Source organism: Vicugna pacos, chromosome 2 (genome assembly GCF_048564905.1).
Source record: "Vicugna pacos chromosome 2, VicPac4, whole genome shotgun sequence".
Classification (NCBI taxonomy): Eukaryota; Metazoa; Chordata; class Mammalia; order Artiodactyla; family Camelidae; genus Vicugna; species Vicugna pacos.
In genome coordinates this window covers 4,167,054-4,187,631 of record NC_132988.1, presented here as the reverse complement: position 1 = coordinate 4,187,631, position 20,578 = coordinate 4,167,054, and the positions used below count along the sequence as shown (strand labels likewise).

The following is a 20,578-nucleotide window of genomic DNA, read 5'->3' as shown; positions in this document are numbered from 1 at the left end:
GCAACCATCTGAGTGAACTTCACAAACAATATTAATTAGAAAGAAGCAAATCATAGAAGAATGGGTACTATGTAATGCCATTTCTATGATTCAAAAACAGACAAAACCACACACGCATGTTGTGTATGTGTTTGTATGTATGTATGTGGAAAAAGGGGTGTATGAAGTAAAATTGTCTGAAATAGGAAAGAAATGATATTTTCTGAGTGTGTGTATATATGTATATGTAGTGCACTATATGTATATATGTGTATTGTGTATATATATAGTATGTGTTTATGTATATATATTTTTAAAGTTTGTCTTATTTATAAGTTTTGACAAATGTATATTTTTTGCAAGGATTATGCTGCAATATTAGATTTAGAAGAGTGAAAAATGCACAAAAATTGACAATGAAACATAAGATGAGACATTTACAAGCCTTGCCTGCACTGCTACTTCCAGGTGCTGACTATCTAAAAGTATACATACACAAAGAAAAATTCAAACACTGACTTATAATAGTGAAAGGGAAGAAAAAATGAAAGCATGCAATGTTAACATAGGGTTGGAGTGGAAAATAGTTTGCCCTGGATGGGATCTCTTCCATGGATGAATTAAAAGTCAAAAGGAAGATGCGGTATTGTTTTGCTAGAGTAGAATTGCTCCTTTAAAAACACTCCTAGCCTTCCCTAAGCTTAAAGGCTAGTGGTTATTTCCAGCTTTTATACAGCTAAGGAAAACATCAACAAAACAAAAAGACAACCTACAGAATGGGAGAAAATATTTGTAAATGATGCAATTGACAAAGGGACTAATTTCCAAAATATACAAATAGCTCATACAGCTTAATATTAAAAAAGCAAGCAATCCAATCAAAGAATGGACTGAAGACCTAAATAGACCTTTCTCCAAAGAAGACATCCAGATGGTCAAACAAGCACATGAAAAGATGCTCAACATCACTAATTATCAGAGAAATGCAAATCAAAACTACGATGAGGTATCACCTCACACTGGTCAGAATGGCCATTATTAAAAAGTCTACAAACTGTAAGTGCTGGAGAGGGTGTGGAGAAAAGGGAACCCTCCTACACTGTTGGTGGGGGTGTAAATTGATGCAGCCGTTATGGAGGACAGTACGGAAGTTCCTTAAAAAACTAAAAATAAACTTACCATATGATCCAGCAGCCCCACTCCTGGACATATATCTAGAGAAAAATATAATCCAAAAAGACTCATGCACCCCAATGTTTACAGCAGCACTATTTACAGTAGTCAAGACATGTAAACAATCCAAATGTCCATCAACAGATGATTGGATAAAGAAGCTGTGGTATATTTATACAACGGAATACTACTCAGTCATCAAAAAGAATAAAATAATGTCATTTGCAGCAACATGGATGGACCTGAAAATCATTATTCTAAGTGAAGTAAGCCAGAAAGAGAAAAAAATACCATACGATATCACTTATATGTGGAATCCAAAAAAAAAAAAGGACACAAATGAACTTATCCTTAAAACAGAAACAGACTCACAGGCATGGAAAACAAACTTATGGTTAGCAGGGATTAAGGGGGTGGGAAAGAATGAACTCGGGATTCAACAATTGTACCTCTTGGGGAGTGATGGAAATGTTAGCTAATTTGATTGTGGGTGTGGTTTCATGGGTGTAAACATCTATCAAAGTTCATCAAATTGTACATCTGAAGCATGTGTAGTTTACTGTACAGGAACCGTACCACAATAAAGATGTTAAAAAAAGTTACAGACAGAAGGACAGAGCTACAAAAATCAAGCAGACACAAGCATTCACACGGTGCAGCCGTCTGGGAGTATTCTGTGTAGACACAAATGGCCTTCTAACTTTAACAGTTCCTTCCAGGAGAACCAGTCTTTACACCTGTAGAAATATTGATGGTGATCAGCAGTGATTTAGTAACATTTCCATGGTGCTGATCCCATTGTGATTGAAAAGTCAGCAAACACGATGTATTGTAATAAAATAGCCACAAATATTGTATGACAAAAAGAACAGGGGCGAGTGCTTAATAAGGTTAGCTTAGGTCATCTGAACAGTGTCAGCTCGTGAATATACGAATGTGAAGGGGTCTGGATACCTTAGGACTACTCACTACAGAAGAGGAAATTAGAGACCGGAGATGAGTACGGAGGTCCTCGAGGTCATTGTGCAAATGAATCAAAGTTAGTTTTAGATATCAAATCTCAGTTCCCTGTATTTGCACCCACTATGTGACGTCCCCAAATTACGGACAAAGGATGTGTGATTAGATTCATACTTATCCTACATAGTGAAGACAAGAATAAAAAAAAATACGATAATATTAAAAGCTGATATTAATGAATGCTAGTGATTAAGCCAGGCTAGCTACCACTATAAGCCTTGTAGGACTACCCACTCCTTTCATATTTATAAAAACTCTCCGAGTCACTGGATTAGTTGTGTACTTCTGCAAAACAAGTCAGCCCCAAACCTCTGAAGCTTAAAACTTACGTCCGTTTTCTCTGTCAGTGATGTGGTGATGTAGCCCCTTGGCCTGTTCTCATTTGAGGCTGAGGTGATTATATTCATTTGGGGTTGGAAGGAGGCTGTTTTGTTTAAAATGGCATCATCTGTGTGTCTGGCGAGTGAGGGCTGTGAGCAGGCCCTGGTGGCTCCAGTAGCTGGTCTGCGGTCTACAGAGGGCAGCCATCATCTCAGAGGCAAGTTCCAACACACAGGCTCTTTTTGTTCTTTTTTGGATATTTTGTATAATGATGGGTCTCTTATCAAATTACTCAGCTTTACTAGAATTCTAAGGATCAGAATCTTGTTCTTTAGAAAATCAGCCTTCTTTAATCTTTTTTTAAATTAACATGTATGTGATTTACAATGTTGTGTTAGTTTCTGGTGTATAGCATAGTGATTCTGTTTTATGTATATATATTCCTTTCCATATTCTTTTTCATTATAGGCAGTTACAAGGTGCTGAATATAGTTCCCTGTGCTCTACAGTAGGACCCTGTTGTTTATCTATCCCATATATAGTATTTTGTATCTGCTAATCTCAAGTTCACCATTTATCCCTCCCCCCTTTTCCCCTTTGGTAACCATAAATTTGTTTTCTATGTCTGTGAGTCTGTCCCTGTTGTGTAAAGAATTCATTTGTATGTTTTCTTTAATCTTTTTGTTTGTATTTGTTATAACTCTGTCCTTTCAGTCTTCGAGTTTTATAAGGATGATCTTGCGTTTTTCAAACTGTCTCAATTTCATTGAGTGAGAATTTTTTAAATTGTTTTGTCTATTATTAAAAGCATGGTTTTGTTTAAATTCTCTCCCATAGAGTAAGAAGCCAGCATATTTCTGTGGCTGGTGTGAAACTAAAAAGTAAATGAAACTCAAGGGAAAGAGGAAAACTCAGGGTTAGCTGCTTCATGTTAGAAACTTCACTTTCAGACTCTCCACCCAAAATTAGTGGCCAAATCATAGAGATATTTTGCTTTATATCAGTGAGCATAATTGTCCTTAAATTGTCAAAAAATCTCTTCTTTTGTAAAAACTTCTGGCACAATGTTGTAGCCCAATCTACAAGTATCAAGCTCATTCTCAGTGGAGCTTTGAGTCCTCAAACTGGATGAGAGACGTGTCAGGTTGATTGACTGTAACTGATCAAACCACTTTGTTTAGGTTACTTTTAATGCAATTATCTTTGCAATTGTAATTAGCATGGACAAGGCCAGAGGAAGACAGAAATTGTTTCTGAATTTTCCTTTATCACAAATGGTCATGTAAGATTGTTTAGTAGTTCGTTATGTCAGGATGGTGTAAAAATTAGTTTTTGATGATAATAAAAGTGGAGCAGAACTTCTAAGTGCTAGTGAAATGGAGACTTAGTGATAAGTAATAATTTATCTTGTAATACTTCATAAGCATGAGCTAGATTAATGGAAGCACTTTAGTAAATAGTCTAGAATAATAAACGATGATGTAAATTTTCCTATTCCAGTCTAAGATGGAGTCTTTGGTGTTTCTCAGTTTATCTTTTGCTTCTGTGCTTTTGTGATTTTCTCATACCTCATCTCAACAACATGACTGGTTCCCTTCTTTCACTTTCCCATCCTTCTGAATTTTTTTTTTCACTATCTATAAAATCTCTTAGAATGCCTAGACTTTGTGAAAGGATTTCCTCTTTCTGAGTGTATTGTGCTCAGGGATATTTTTGCTATTCCAGATTCTTATATAACCTACACAAAAGGCCAAATAGGGATTGCAATATTGTTGCTGAAACACAACCTCTGTACCCCGTTTGCCAAATTGAGACATAAGGACCGAGTTTTGGATGAAATAGAAAAAGCATCTTTATTTCTTTGCAGGCAAAGGAGGTCCCAGTGGGCTAATGCCTCTAAGACTGAGCCTGCTGGGGAGAGAGGGCAAGAGGTTTTATGTAAAAGTTCAAGAGGTGAAGGGTGGAGCTTATTTCCATAAAGATCACATACAGGGTAACATATTGATGCAAAGTTGTTCTTGTTTTTTGCAGATGCAGTGGTCCTCTTCCCTCTGCTGGGTGTGAAGCTCACCTCTGGCTCTGGGACTCTTTAAATATTCTTGTACCTGGATCAAAGGTTGCATAGGAAGAGGCTCAATGGAAAAGAGCTCTAGAGAGAAACTTGTACAGTTTAAAGTCAGGTGAATAAATGCTTTTAGATTTTTGAGCAGGCTGAGGCCTGAGACCTCCTGCTGCAGGCTGAGGGCTGCAGCTCAAACAACAGGACAGAAGGAAACCACAAGGGGTCAAGAGGAGGGCACTGCAGACTGGAGCAGAGCACTGGGGTCAGGAGCAGGGCACTGAGCATGACCCCTGCACACAGCACCACAAGGGGGCTGGGTGGGCCACCCAGGCCTCCCTCCTCTCCAGCCTGAACCTGATCAGCAAGAGCATGAGACAAACCCTTTAAACCATTACACAGTTAGGCAGTTACAGACACCATTACAGACACCAGATGGTCACTGGTGACAATAGGGCCCTGCTGGGTTATAATATCAGCTCCACTAATAGGACGGATTTGTGAATGCAGGTTGAACCTAGTGAGGGGCTTTCTACTCATCCTTCGCTGAACTGGACTTGTCCATCCAGTTGTGGGTACCACTGATGGGACCTCGGTCTCTTTGCACTTGGGGGCCAGGATCAGAGGAGAGCATTAGCCTTTATCAGAGCACAACAAGCAGCAATCCAAGGAACCAGGCACACCTGTGCTTTCCTCCCAGTCTCCCCCTCCCCCAGCCGTACACTTTGGCCACAAAAACATACAGAGCATCTTCCATGTGTCTGGCACTGTTGCATGCACAGGGGATACAGCAGTGAACTAGACAGGCTAGGACCCTGCTCTCATAAGTTTTACAGCATAGTATGAATCATACATAAATAATTGTAGAAGTCATCAGAAAGATGGCCAGAAGAGAGCTATAAAAAGTTAATTACAATGATGAGGTAGCCTGATCCGAGGAGTGATCTAGACCAGGTGGTCATGGCAGACTTTCCTGAAGACACGGTATTTCAGCTAAAGTCTCAAGGACACCATGGAGCCTGCCATGCAGAGATAAGAGAAAAAGATCTTCAAAGTTATGGAGAAGCTGGTTCAAAAACCCTCACGTAGGAGCAACAGTATATATCAGTGTTACTGATAGATGAGTTCTGGTTTGGGAGGCAAGATTTAATAGACTAGGATAAAGGTTCTGGGGTTTTCTTTATATGTGTGAGAGGAAGATGTGAGAGAGTTTTTATTAGGGGGCTAACCTCATATTATTATTTATATACTAAAAGAATGATCATTCAGACTACCTTGGGAGGAATAAATTTTAGGGGTCTGCAGTAAACAGGGACATAAATTAGGTGCTATTGCAATATTCCGGAGTAAGTGTGATTGTGACAGGTGTATAGTGATGTAGGAAATGGAGAGAATTTTCTCCTTATCCCAAAACAAAAAGCTAGAGGATGGAGAAAAGTTTCCCCCTGATGCTCTCTAAAAGGATGGGCACTTTGTTTCTGTTTAATAAAATTAATAAATTATTGCTAGTCAATTGATACACAGTGGCAGAAAATAATATGAAAAGTCCAGAAGTGGGTTTTATAGTAAATTAAAAATCCAGAACAAACTATGAACAAGATAGTGAGATAAATTTCCATTCGGGTGTTAGAAATTTTGAAGGATTTCTAAAATATGGGAAAAGTGGGATAAGATTGAAGAAGAACCCAGAGCAGAAAAATTCAGTCAAGGATGCTTGAAACATAAATCCAGTGCTGAAGTAAGAAATTTTCCACTACAGAATCTCAGGGGAATGTCAAGTACAAAGAAAAAAAATTCAGGATAAGGGCGGAGTCATTGGGGGGCAGTTCACAGAGCAACTAACTGGAAGACTATATTCTGAATAGCTGAGTTCAAAGTAGCATTTTTTTTTAAATGGTATAAGAGGTATACCAGGGACAGTCTTCAAGGCTACAGGCCTAAGAATAACTTTATAACTAAAATGATTGCTCAGGTGGAACTCCAGCCACACAGGTGGTGCACGCAGAGGATGCCGCCAGAGCCTGGGGTGGTAAGAAATCTTTACAAAAGGAAAATAAGTAAATATCAGGAGTAGTTGGTTCTGTCCATTGGCCCCAAACCAAATCTTCTGTGAGTCCAAATCTGAAGGAGTTCCGCCCAGGAGACAGCCAAGGTAGGTGATGTGTCTTGGGAAATAAAGGTAAGCTTAAGATTGTATATTCACCAGGTGGGTGGTGTACACACCCAAACAGCAAGTTCTCTGCACACCCTCCCCAGCAGAATGCTGGTCTATAATGACATCCCCCTGCAAGCACCCTCACATATTCACCCAAGATGGGTAGGGTTTAAAAAACAGGATCTTCTTTTATGTACGAGAGAACAGGCATTCTCACTTGAATTTAACTCTTTCATCTTTTCTCAATTTTTGGTAAGCTGAGAATTACCAAAGATTTGAAAAAAAAATCATCATGGAAAAGGAGGTACTTCCATTACAAAAGTTATGTTGGTAATATTTTTGTTATTTGTTTGTAAAAACTCTTGCTATATCAATGGTATTAAGCAAACATTGGCCTTAAGAATGGTAAATACTTTCCTCATACACTTATATTTTGACCTTGTGATGTATACTATGTCTTTATGCTTATGTACACATAAGTTTCCCTTTTTCATTTGTGGTTTATGGATACAGCATCATCTTCAGAAAGACTTTTCATAAATAATACAAAATTATTGTATTTCCATATTGTGTGACCTCTTTCATTTTAATCCATAGAGAATTAATTTTCTTTTGTTTTTTTGTGATATAGGGATCATCTTGCTATCTTGAAAAGATTAGCATATTAGTGCAATGAAATTTTTCCCTTAATTTCTTTCTTGGTCACCAATTTGAAGTATTACATTTAACATAAATTAAACTCTGTTTCCTGAATCTACATTTTGTTCTATTCATTTATCCTTCAAACACTCTTTTAGAAGCATTTTGATATCTGAATAATTATTTATATTAGAATTTCATTAGTCTATATTAATAAGCTGTCATTTGTGTTACTGTTTTGTTTTTTGTTGTTCTTTGATTTCCTGGATTTACTGTGTAGACAAACATGTTATTTGCATAAAATAATGTTATCTCTCTAATTCCATCTCTTATTTTGTTAACATGATTCACAAAATGTTTGATAATGTATACTTCAAAGATGTAGCTTTTTCCCTTAATATTAATGTTTCTATAATTTTAACAGTAGATATGATATGTTGTCTGTTTTATATAAAGAATTCACAGCAACATGGATCTCCCTAGAGAATGTCATTCTAAGTGAAGTGAGCCAGAAAGGGAAAGAAAAATACCATATGTGATCACACGTATGTGGAATCTAAAAAAAAAAAAAAAAAGAACATAAATACAAAACAGAAACAGACTCATAGACATAGAATACAAACTTGAGGTTGCTAAGGGGGAGGGGAGTGGGATGGGACAGACTGGGAGTTCATAATTTGTAGATACTGACAGGCATATGTAGAATAGATAAACAAGATTATATGGTATAGCACAGGAAAATATATACAAGATCTTGTGGTAGTTCACAGCGAAGAAGAGTGTAACAATGAATATATGTATGTTCATATATAACTGAAAAATTGTGTTCTACACTGGAAATTGACACAACATTGTAAACTGACTATAACTCAATAAAAAAAAGTTATAAAAAAAGAAAAATTTTTCTATTAGTTCATTGAGAGTTGTGTTTTATTTATTTATTTTTTGAGCAGTAAGTTTTTGCTTCATCATTTGTGGATGTTGAATTTTATCATAAGATATTTTAGATTCTATTGAAGCAATCATATATTTTTTTCTCTTTAACTTTAATTATTTTGATAAATTACATAAATGGATTTCCTAATATGAGATTATTCTTGCATGCTAAACTAAACCCAATTTGGTTATGGTATATTAGTTTTTAATAACACAGATGGATTCCATTTGCTAATATTTTATTTAGGATTTATGTATCTACAACAAAAGCTGATCTACAGTGCTGTTCCATAGATATATTCCTTGGAACATTGGTTTTCCATCATAGCTATTAAGTTTTAAAAAGTTATCTTTTTTCATTTAGTTTAGGAAATTCTAAGATACGAAAGAACAAGTGGTATATTACACCTGTTTAATTAGGGCAAGGCAGTAAGGTAAAGAAATCTGAGGATTCTTCATGTCAAACACCTCAAACAGTTGAACAAAATAAAACCGTAAGACCACAATGAGATATTAGCTCACACCTGTCAGAATGGCAATTGTAGAAAATAACTCAAATAGCAAATATTGGTGAGGATATGGAGAAAAGAGAACCCTTGTACACTGTTGATGGGAATGTAAATTGGTGCAGCCATTGTGGAAGACAGTATGGGGGTTTCTTGAAAAACTGAAAATAGAACCACCATATCACTCAGCAATTCCAATCCAATGTATATATCTGAAAAAAAAAATCACTAACTCAAAAAGATACATGCACTTCAATGTTCATAGCAGCATTATTTACAACTGTCAAGACATGGAAGCAACCTAAATGTCCATCCATCAACAAATGAATGGATAAAGAAGATGTGGTGTGTGTGTGTGTGTGTGTATATACACACAGTGGAATACTGCTCAGCTGTAAAAAATAATGAAATTTGCCATTTGCAGCAACATGGATGGACTTAGAGGGTATTATGCTAAGTGAAATTAAGTCAGACAGAGAGAGAAAATTACTGTATGATATCACTTATATGTAGAATCTAAAACATACAACAGATTAGTGAGTATAACAAAAAAGAAGTAAAGTCACAGATACAGAGGACAAACTAGTCGTTACTAGTGGGGAGAAGGAAGGGGGAGGGGCAATATAGGATTTACGGGATTAAGAGGTACAAACTATTATGTATAAAATAAGCTACAAGGATATATAGTACAATACAGGGAATATAATCCAATGTTTTATAATAATTGTAATGGACTATAACTTATAAAAGTTGTGAGTCACTATTTGGTACCCTTGTAACTTTTTTGTAACTTTTGTAATGGTGTACATCAACTATACTTCAATTTAAAAGATAGAAAAATAAATAAACAAACAAACAAATAGATAAGTAAATAAAATCGCATGAGTAGGCAAACCAGAGGACTAGAATAGAAAGTCCAGAGAACGTACAGAAGCTTGATTTATGATAAAGTGGATATCTCAGATCACTAGGACAATGATAGACATTTTTAATACATTGTGCTGGAACAAGTGGATATTCACTTAGAGAAATGGATGAAATTAGACTTACACTTCACATCATCAAAAGTAATTAATCCAGATGGATGAGAGAACTGAGTATAAAAATAAAATAAATTATACAAGTACCATAAGAAAGCAATGATGACTTCTTTGGAAAGATGATCTAACTGTAACTTAAAATCCAGATTAAATATAAGAAAAAATGAATATATTTAACTTTGTAAAAATACAAAATCAGTGCAATGTGAACAAACAAACATAAGCCAAAAAAACATTGCAAAGTCAGAAGATAGTGCAGAATGAGAGAAAATATTTCAACATATATCATAGCTTAAAGCTACTATTGAGGGAGAAATACAGCCCAATAAAGTTGGGAAAAAATAATTCACAAAATAAAATATGAAAATGGCTCTTAAACATATCAAATGTAACCAATGCAAATAACTAAAATAAAATGCACTGATTCTTTCAGATTACACTAATATGTGAGATATTGTAGTATTTGTTCTTCTGAGTCCAACTATTTCAATTAATATAATGTCCTCCAGGCTCACTAAGATTGTTGCAAATGGCAGGATTTCTTTCCATTTTAAGTCTAAATAATGTATCTACCTATCCATCCATCCATGGACATTTAGATTGTTTCCATAGCTTGGCTGTTGTGCTGCAATGAAATCATCAAACTCATAGGAGCAGAGAATAGAACGGTGGTTGCCAGGGGCTGGGTTGAGGAGGAAGAGGGTGATGTTGGTCAAAGAAATGCAAGGTTTTAGTTATGTGAGGTGAGTTCTTGAGATCTCAAGTACAGCATGGTTTACTGTCTACTTGAAATTTGCAAAGAGGATAGATCTTAAGTGTTTCCACTGAAAAGAAAAAAGAAAAAGGATGAAAAGAAGAGAAGAGAGGAGGAAAGAAAAGGAAAGGAAAAAATAGAAAAGATAGGAGAGGGAAGAGAGAGAAGAAAAGGAAAATGGTAACAATGTGGAGGTGATGGGTATGTTAATCAGTTAGATGTGGAGATTATTTCACAATGTACACATCAGAACACGGAGCTGTACACCTTAAACATGTCCACTGTTTATATATTAATTATACTTAAATAAAGCTGTTAATAAAACTCACTGAAATATAATGCTCATCTATTAGATTGGGAAACATTTTAAAGGTTGACAATATATCCTGCTAATGTGGCTTCAGGGATCTCTAATATGTTGCTGATGGGAATGCAAATTGGTGCAACTTTCTGGGGTGATGTAGACTAATTCTGAAATTGCTGTCTGTGTATTTCAGCACTAAGCAAATAAGCCAGTGCTTTGAGGCTAATGGGAGCCCGTTTTTTTTTTTCCTGTTGGAAACGGTTTACAAATATGGAAAGAAAGTTTACAATGAACCCTTGGTTGTTCAATTAGTATTGGAGATTTCAACAAGATAAATATTATGTTAAAAGAAAAACAAAGAAGGAAAAAGAAAGATAAAAAAGCAGAAAAGAGACTTAAGAAACCTGGAAACTAAATATAATTCACGTTCCTGCACTGGGCTCTAGAATATAAAAAAAAATTATAAAGCATGTTATTGGAAAAAATTTTGAGCATAAAATAAGAACTATATTTAGGAAATAATACTGTATCAGTGTTAATATACTGATTTTGATCACTTCATTGTAGTTAAATAAGATAATGCCTTTTTTCTTAGAAAATACACATTGAAGTGTTAAGGGTCAAAAACAACTTACTCTCAAATGGGCAAAAAGATAGAGGAAGTGATTGAGCAAATTGCCAAAATATTAACAGTTCGGGAATCTGGTCTATCCTAACAATTTTTCTGTAAGCTAGAAATTATTTCAGATAAGATAGATGTAGTTTTTTTTATTTGCATGGATTAAATCTCTAAATACATTGGTATAAATCCTTTAGAAAAAAGATAGAAGATTAAAATATCAGGATAGAATAAGATTTTGTAAATAAGTAATAAAAATACAAAGGAAATAGTGATGAACTTATTTATAACAAAACTTAAATTTCCCACCAAAAAAAACAGAAAAGTAAATGATAAGCCACAAAGATTTAAAAGATGTTAATATAGCTAATGTTTGCTTCATATTGTTACCAAGTTCAAAGTTACTCTGCTTGCCACAGGACAGGACAATAAATCTGGAGATGAGGTGTTGGGGCAAGGAATAGTGACTTTATTCAGAAAGCCAGCAGACTGAGAAGATGGAGTGCTAATGTTCCAGAGAACCATCTTCCCCAAGTCAGAATTCAGGATTTTTTAATACTAAAAGGGGAGGGTGTGTGGTCAGTTGTTGCAAACTTCCTGATGTTGGAATCCTTTGTTCTTGCAGCTGTCCAGGTAGGGCAGGTCATGCTATCCCTGGAAACCTTCAACAAAGCAAATATTATTTTCTATTCTGCAACTTTTAATCTCTATATAAATGGAAAAGTGTCAACCCTTAAAGGTCAGAGCCTTGAGGATGGGCTCTCCTGTCTATTTCAGGCTCTCGGTAACATCCTTTTACAAAAGGTGCAGAACCAGTGGTGACTGAGCCCAGGAAACAGAGCACAGGGTTAGAGACAAAGGAACAGATCTAATATGGAGTCAGATTTGTTCTTCCCTAGTACATTGCGTCTCTCTTTTAGATTTAAGAAAAAAAAGTAACAATACAGGAATTAGCAAAACATCTTCCCAATCCCTAAATAACTGCTACCCTGAAGTTGATATAAATGAATTCCCTATGTCTTTGTATGTTAATCATATATGCACTTATGCACAGAAGTGGACAGAGTATTATTTTTATCATTAATATTTGTATTAATGATATAATATTATATGCCATTTATATAATGGCAACATACTGATTCTATCATTTTGCTGTAACTATAGATGACTGAGGATTAGTATCCAGAATATAAAAACTCCCTTAACTGAAAAATAGATAGATAAGCCACCCAATTTAAAAAACAAAGGATGTAAGCAAGCAATCCACCAGATAAACAAAAAGAGTAAAAATGGATGCTCAATCTCACTAGTAAGCAAATTAATTAAAACTGCAATAAGACAGCACCTCTCAAACCTCAGATGGGCAGAAATAAATGTCTGGGTTCACCAAGCACTGGAATAGATGTGAGGAAGGAGAAATGTTTGCATGTAGCTGGTGAGAGTGCAAAGTGGAACACATATTTTGGAGAGCATTTAAAAGATACATAACAGATTCAATATGTGCATATCTTAGTGGTATTATTTTAAAATTTCTACCTTTGAAACACTCATTTCTGTGTGTAAGACACAAGTCTTTTTATTTTATCACAGATTATAACATTGGAAAAATAGAATAAATGTAACTATCACTTAGTAAACAAATGGATAAACTGTATTTTTTCATACTTGGACTACTCTACTGCAGTTAAAACAAAAGAATATTTACCTGTATCAACATGAATGAATCTTAAAAACACAATATTGAATTCTAAGAACAATTTGCCCAAGGATAAAAACTCTAATTTGTCATTAATATAAAATGTAATGGTGAAAAACAATAGTATGTACATTTCTGGGCATACCTATATATGCAATAAGTATATAAAAACATAAGATTTATTTAGACACCAATTCCAGGATAGTGTTTACACACAAGTTGATAGATTATGCTGGTATTGTATTGTTACGATGTTATGCTCTCAAAATTGACAAAAAAGAAAATGGTGTAAAGCAAACATTAAAAAATATGAACATCTTTTAAATTTCTCTAGCAAGTACAAAGGGTCGGGCATGTACATTTTTGTACTTTTCTGTGTGCTTGACATACTCCATTATTAAAACATACAAATTATGCATTTTAGTGTTTTCCTCAAATCTTTAGGAAATATAAAGATATATTATTTTAGATATATATTATTAAGGCCACATTATTATGAAATTCTTTGAAAATTGGTTCTTATTTAACTGCTATCTAAAACTGACCTACATGTAATACCATAAATCTAAAATACAAGTCTAAAATACAATACAATTTCTTTGTCTCCCAGGAAACTTTTTTTTTTTTAATCACATCTTGACGGGAGATTTTGAAAGTGTCCTCTCTTCAGGCTGAGATGTTAAAGTTCACATTGGTGTGGGAATCCCCAATGTGACAGAACTTTCTGAGCCCAAATCTGTGATGAGAGGTGTGAGAACAGAAATTATGGCTTGATTGTTGGAAGTGTCAATGTGAGAAAATGAAAAAGGTGATTACAGGAAGAGTTTGCAACTCTGAAGTGTCAAATACAATGTCATTTCAGAGAAAAATAGACTCCATAAAACTCATTTTTTCCACTACACTCAGAAAACTTTCCAAACACTGCTTTCTCTTACAAACCGTAGATCAAAATAAATTATTTCCGTTTTAACCTTTACTGGAAATGCAATGCAGTTCTCTTTGAAGGTGAGATTTAAAAGATTTTTTTAAAAACTGTGTCAGTTTCTCCTTTACTTTGGCAATTCAGATTTGTCTTTGAGGCTGGGGGCTACCTTTACCAGGAGGTGGGGAGTGCTTATGGTACAAACTATTTCAGTGAACCCCTTAAATGTAACTATAGTTCAGTTTTAGAAAATCTTAAGTGAAAAAATGCTAACAATGAGAAAAAGACACAAGAACTATGAAATCATCTTTTTTAGAATCTATCATAAACCTGAGGTTATGGCACAAGAATTCTGAATTCTGAATTCCAAGAAAGGACAGGCACCTCTGGGAGAGGAGGTCTGTGCAGACCAGCTCACTTGTGGCAAAGAACAGGAGCAAGAGACACCAGTCACCATCAAATGATTAAGAAGCTGTGGTATATTTGTACAGTGGAATATTACTCAGCCATAAAAAAGAATACAATAATGCCATTTTCAGCAACATGGATGGACCTAGAGATAATCATACTAAGTGAAGTAACTCAAATAGAGAGACAAATATCATATACCTCTTATATGTGGAATCTAAAAAAAATGGCACAAATGAACTTATTTACAAAGCAGAGACAGATTCATAGACAGAAGACAAACTTATGGTTACCATGGGAAAAAGGATGGAAAGGGATAAATTGGGAGTTTGGGATTAGCAGATACACATTACTGTATGTAAAATAGATAAACAAGTTTCTACCATATAACACAGGGAACTATATTCAATATCTTGTAGCAATCTATAATGAAAAAGAATGTGAAAAGGAATATATGTATGTATATGGATGACTGAAACACTACCATATACACCAGAAATTGATGCAACATTATAAACTGACTATGCTTCAATAGAAGAAAAAAAAGCATAAAGGAGCTGAAATTGAATGTCTTGCTAAAAATCATGATGGTGGAGAACCAGTCAGACCTAGGGTAGCTACTTTTTTTTCAAGCAAATTAGATTTCAGAAGATTAGAAGGACATAATGGCAGGTTTAAATTCAGCAAGAGGCCATAACAATTCTAAATGTGTATATCCCTGAACAACAGAGCTTCAAAATACACAAAGCAAAAACCGACAGAGCTGGGATGAAAATAAAGCTCAATGAAAGACGCTCATTATCATTAATGATTAGAGAAATGCAAACTAAAACCACAGTGAGAAACCCAACCAAACCAAACAAAACAATCCCATAGGCTAATAAGTATGTTCATAGAAGCTTTACCCCTAAGTGCCCCAAACAGGAAACTACTCAAAGATCCACCATTTGTAGACAAAGTGGTTATAGAATATCCATTGAATGGAATGCTAGTGAGCAGTAAAAAAGACTGTAAAAGGATATATTTAAGAACATGGATGACTCTGTTATGCTAAGTGAAACATTCCAGACGCAGAAGCTATTCACTGTATGACCTTCATTTATTCATATTCTGGGAAAGGCAAGCTTTTTGGAAAGTTTGACCGTTGTTCCCAAGGGCTGGAGGTGGGAAGGTTGGATTTATCATAAAAGGGCCCAGGGGAACTTTGTAGAGGGTGAGTGAACTGTTCTCTTGATTATGGTGGTGGTTATAGGTTGCATGACTGCTTTGAGTGGCTCAGGAATTGTGGGTGGCAGCCCCAGGTGTCCTCAGAGGCTGATGAAGAGCAGTCCAGTGTTCTCCCATCCTCTCTCTCTCTGCCAGATGATGTGATGGCCAAGCCACAGCATGGACGACATCAGGGTTACTGGCACCACGTGGAGAAGGAGCCCGGAGCCCAGCTTGATGGGAATTGTCCATGTCGGGTGAGTGAGAAAGAAGCCTTCAGAGCGTTAAACCTCAGAGACAGTGAGTCTGTTACTGTCTGACTCCTGTTCATGTGTCTGGTTTACAGTCTAGCGTCTGGGGTCTGTCCATCACACTTAACGGCCAACCTGCCCATTCGTCATGGCCACTTCCTCCTGCTAGAAACCCTCTGCAGAGACATCATGCGCTCCACTCACTGTGACCCCGTGGCACTAAATAAAACTGTGAAGTCAATGTTACTGGTTTTCATTGTTGAAATGTCCCCATCCACTACATCCACTCACTTCCCATTCTATTCAGTCGAGCCTTTGTGTTTAATGTGATGACTTGTGTTGTATTTTTACTGTAATCATCCAAGAAACATTTTAACAAAGAATTGAAGCTCTGCCTATTGAAATTCTAATATGAATGCCTAAGGAGGCCATGTGGAGATTTCACGTTCCCTCCGGTCCTCCACCTTGTCTCCGTGAGTGTTCCTCACCACCAGCTCTCTCTGGTATTGATCTAGAAGGGAAAATGTGACATACAAGTCAATGAAGGGAAAAGGGCAGGCTGGGAGTTCTGAAGTGCCACGGAATAGGATTTTTAGACCTCTAAAAATGAGAAGAATGGCTGTATTTTTAATCACTCATTTTAAATCCCATAATATATATAAAATTAAATTGCTGAGTTGGATGAGATATAGAACTTTTTCATATATATGCACATATTAAAAGCCATTGACTGAGGCTTCAAATTCTGTTGCTTCTATGCATTTTTTCAGAGATAAGTGCATGCTAAAAGATACACTGAACAATTTAATAAGAAAATTTCCCCTCAATGCTTATCTTCATTTGATGATTTTACTCAGTAAAGACAAAGTTTTATGAGCTACTTTATAGTTTATTGGCAAAAAGGAAATATGAAAATATAATTCTCTATTTCTGTTGCATGGTAGTCAGATCATCTAAATCTCAGGTGTTCAGGGGATTTCTCCCCAGCTGTCTGGCATGGGATGCATGTATTTATGTTTCAGGAGGCTAATAAAATCTTTAATTATATGGCGTGTCTGTGATTTAGTTTTTAATCACATTGCAATAGTCAAATATCACTAAATAATAAAGCTGCAAAAGAAATTATTTTCCTCCGCTGATAATTCATACGTAGAACATTTCTTGTCCTCAGAATGCTCCCGTTGAGTCAGGCTTCATTGGGAGAAATAAAGTGGGATAATGAAGAATCCATAGAAAAGTGTAGAATTTTAGAGTCCATGAAATAATAACAAGAAGAATCTAATTGCTCTCTGAAACCTGCCTATTTTGTATTTTAAATATCTGCCAACCTGAACTTTGTATCCAGCTCCTACACCGCCACTGTTGTTCAGTTACCTAACTGTTCATCTCACCTAATAGTTAGACTGATGCTTCTTCTGCCTCTTGTGTCTCCACAAATCAACTAGAGCAAACATTTTAAGATGTAAATCTGATCGTTGCGTCCGTCCTGCACCGTCCTAGCTGTGGTCTGTTGCTCCTCCCCCTTTCCCATACCTATCCTGAGCCTGGAAAAGCCCAATGCCCTTGCCAGCAAGGTCCCAGACATTGTTTAGGTTCTATCAGTATGGTGCGATCTTCCGGGGTGAGTGAGATAGAGCAATAGTAGGCGTTCTTCCAGTGACAGAGGTGATACATAAGTGGGGCTCGGCACGCGTGAGTTTCTGTGGCGATTTATGTTGCTGTCTCAGAGACCTCGGCGCTGGCTTCCTAACCTTGACTGACCTCTGTGTTCTGATGAGACTTTTGACATTGCAGCACAGCTGGAGAAGGGCAACTGCAAACCGGAGGTTTGGGGATTTTACTGTTTCAGATTTTCCAACAGATTTATTAGTGTCCATTCCCCTCTGTGGAATCCCCTCTGCTTGAAATACACAGACTGGTTTCTATTTTCCTGACTTGAGTCTGACTAATATGCCTACTTTTTAAATTTTTCAGCAGCTTTCTACTGCAATACAAATGAAGAGGATTCTGTCCAGTCTTCTAAACAGTTCTGGTCCAGCCTCATCTTGTACCAGCCATCCATGTTCTGGGATTTTATAGCTGCTTAAGTCTTCAGAAAAGCCATGAACTCAGTTCTAGTTTTCTGACATCTGGTAATGATCAGCTTGCCTGACTGCCAAGTGCTAAAATAAATCACTACTTTTTAACACCCTGATTTCCAGCTTACCCTTTACCATGATTTTTTTAATAGCCCCTTGCTCAGAACATTTTAATGGTTTCCTAATCTCTGTCAAAGAACTACAAACTCGGTCTTCAAAGCCAAAGAGCTGATCTCTCTCCTTTCTTATATATCTGATGTGTATTTGTTTAGGATGCTTGATGCTTTCACAAAACAATACTCTTACAAACTGTTTTGCATCTGAGATATCTCTTCCCCCTAAGCCTCCTCTAAACTTTACCAGGCAGAAACTCACCCATTTCCCAAGAGACTTCTCAAAGGTGATTTAGAAATTTCTGCTGCTCCCAACCAGATATATATTCTTCTGAACTTAATTACATATAAAATTTGGCTTATGAGTATTGTGATCTTTGTATTGAGGTTTCTAGGTTCATTCTTCTGGCCAAGAACACCATACAAGAGAAACTATTTTCCTTTGTTCTGAGAAAATATTCTGATGCTCTAATAGAGATGTAAAATCTAAAAAATGTTAGATGTAAAATAACTTCACTAATCAAATATTTTTAAGACTGTCAAAGGTAAAAATTGGTGGAGAAAATATATGCTAGTCCTTGCCAGGGTACCAGGACCCCCTCTACAATATATTAGGACTCATGTATCTCATTTATAAATATCTTAATTGGTTATCAAGAAAGATCACATTTAAGATGCAGCAGAGAACTAGTCTTAAGTAAAGCTCATTCTTATCTCAATGCACTGCCTCACATAATGTTTTGTGTAAAACATTAGTACTTATAATTCAAAATATAAAATCTTTTGAATCCTATGACATCTTTTTGTTCTGAAAACAGCTCTATAAATTGTACATTATAATATATATGAGGATAGTATCATATTGTATGAAGTTTTATTATATCTAATACACATAATATATAGGTAAAATATCTGAGGTCTGGAATATTTATTTTATTTTATTTTAATTGAAGTGTAGTTGATGTGCAACGTTGTGTTAGTTTCAGTTGTACAGTAACGTGAATCATTTATACGTATATATTCTTTCTCATATTATTTTTCATTATAGATTACTACAAGGTATTGAATATGGTTCACTGCACGACAGTAAGGCCTTGTAGTTTACCTATTTTATATGCAGTGGTGTGTATCTGCTAGTCCCAAACTCCTAATTTATCCCTCCCCTCCTTTCCCCTTTGGTAACCATAAGTTTGTTTTCTGTGTCTGTGAGTCTTTTCCTGTTTTGTAGGTAAGTTCATTTGTATCATTTTTTTTCCTGTTCCACACATACCTGGTATCATCTGATACTTTTCTTTCTCTGTGTGACCGACTTCACTTAGTGTGATCACCTCTAGGTTCATCCGTGTTGCTGCGAATGGGACCTGGAATATTTAAGTGACTTGTCTAAGACCAAACATTGTTGGGAATTAAGCCAAGTCCTTCTCATTCACATTCAGTCCAAAAGATAGTCTTATAAACTGGTTGACTGATTGAACAGAATACCCATTGGATAAAGCATTGTAAAATGTGAAGGTTTTTAAACTTTTCCTTGATGCTTTTACTATGGCAGTGAGAAAGGTTCAGGTGGCCCATTTCCTGGGAAGACACCCTTTGCTACCATACGGGATATGGTCATTGCAATCCAAACACATGGGCTGAAGCTTCATCAACAGTAAAAATCTGCTCTTCATTTGTAAAATGAAATACTTGAGAGTCAAGTGGATTCAAACATACAGGCTTTTAAGAGTGGGGAAAAAATCTATTTCTTTGCCAAGGAACTAATAAAGCTAAGCTCATTAAAATTTCAGTAATGGAATCAAACTCTAGTTGTCCCGTATAATCAAACCCTTAAACCAGGTGAAGTGATATTATGAAAATAATAATTGAATAAACTGTGTAATGAATAAGAGATCTGTTCTTGAGGTTTTCCTACAGGTTTACAACAACACTTTAATTGAACATTTTCGCTTTTGTAGTTTACCATGGTCAGTCTGCGAGGTGGCTGTTTTATTCTGCTTTGCTTCTGGCTGAGTGTGAAAAGGAAAGGAAGTTTGTGGGGGAGAGAGCTTTTATTTCTATAGAGATGTTGGCAAAAATAGAAAGCGGGGGACAGAAAATTACTAGGTAGGTACTGTACATCCTGTTTGTGAAAAAGTTCTCTTTTTCAGATGAATGTCAATAGGAATTCTTTTCATTCCCCTTAATTTTCTAGCACACAGTCTCAATATATTCTGACATTTATTTTAACAAAAGAAATGTTAAAGGGATCAGAGTTTTATATAAAATCCTTCTATGTACGAATTCCTCTAGATACTGTGTTTCTTTGTTTTGCTTAAAGTACACTTCTTCTTGTTGGCATCCATCCTTGCTCTACTTTGCATGATTTCTCTTGTTTGGGGCCATACGAGTCACTGAAAAGA

General features: G+C 35.9%; 1 long non-coding RNA gene across 2 annotated transcripts; it reads left to right on the top strand.

Moving 5' to 3' along the window:
• Nucleotides 1–14,509: 14,509 nt before the first annotated feature.
• Nucleotides 14,510–18,076, top strand: LOC140699657 (uncharacterized). 2 transcript variants are annotated; one of them, XR_012077912.1, is made up of 3 exons: nucleotides 14,510–14,600; nucleotides 15,894–15,994; nucleotides 17,963–18,076. It is a non-coding gene; the product is annotated as an uncharacterized lncRNA (long non-coding RNA). The 2 variants fall into 2 exon arrangements; XR_012077909.1 differs by lacking the exon at nucleotides 17,963–18,076 and adding an exon at nucleotides 16,084–16,229.
• Nucleotides 18,077–20,578: the final 2,502 nt, after the last annotated feature.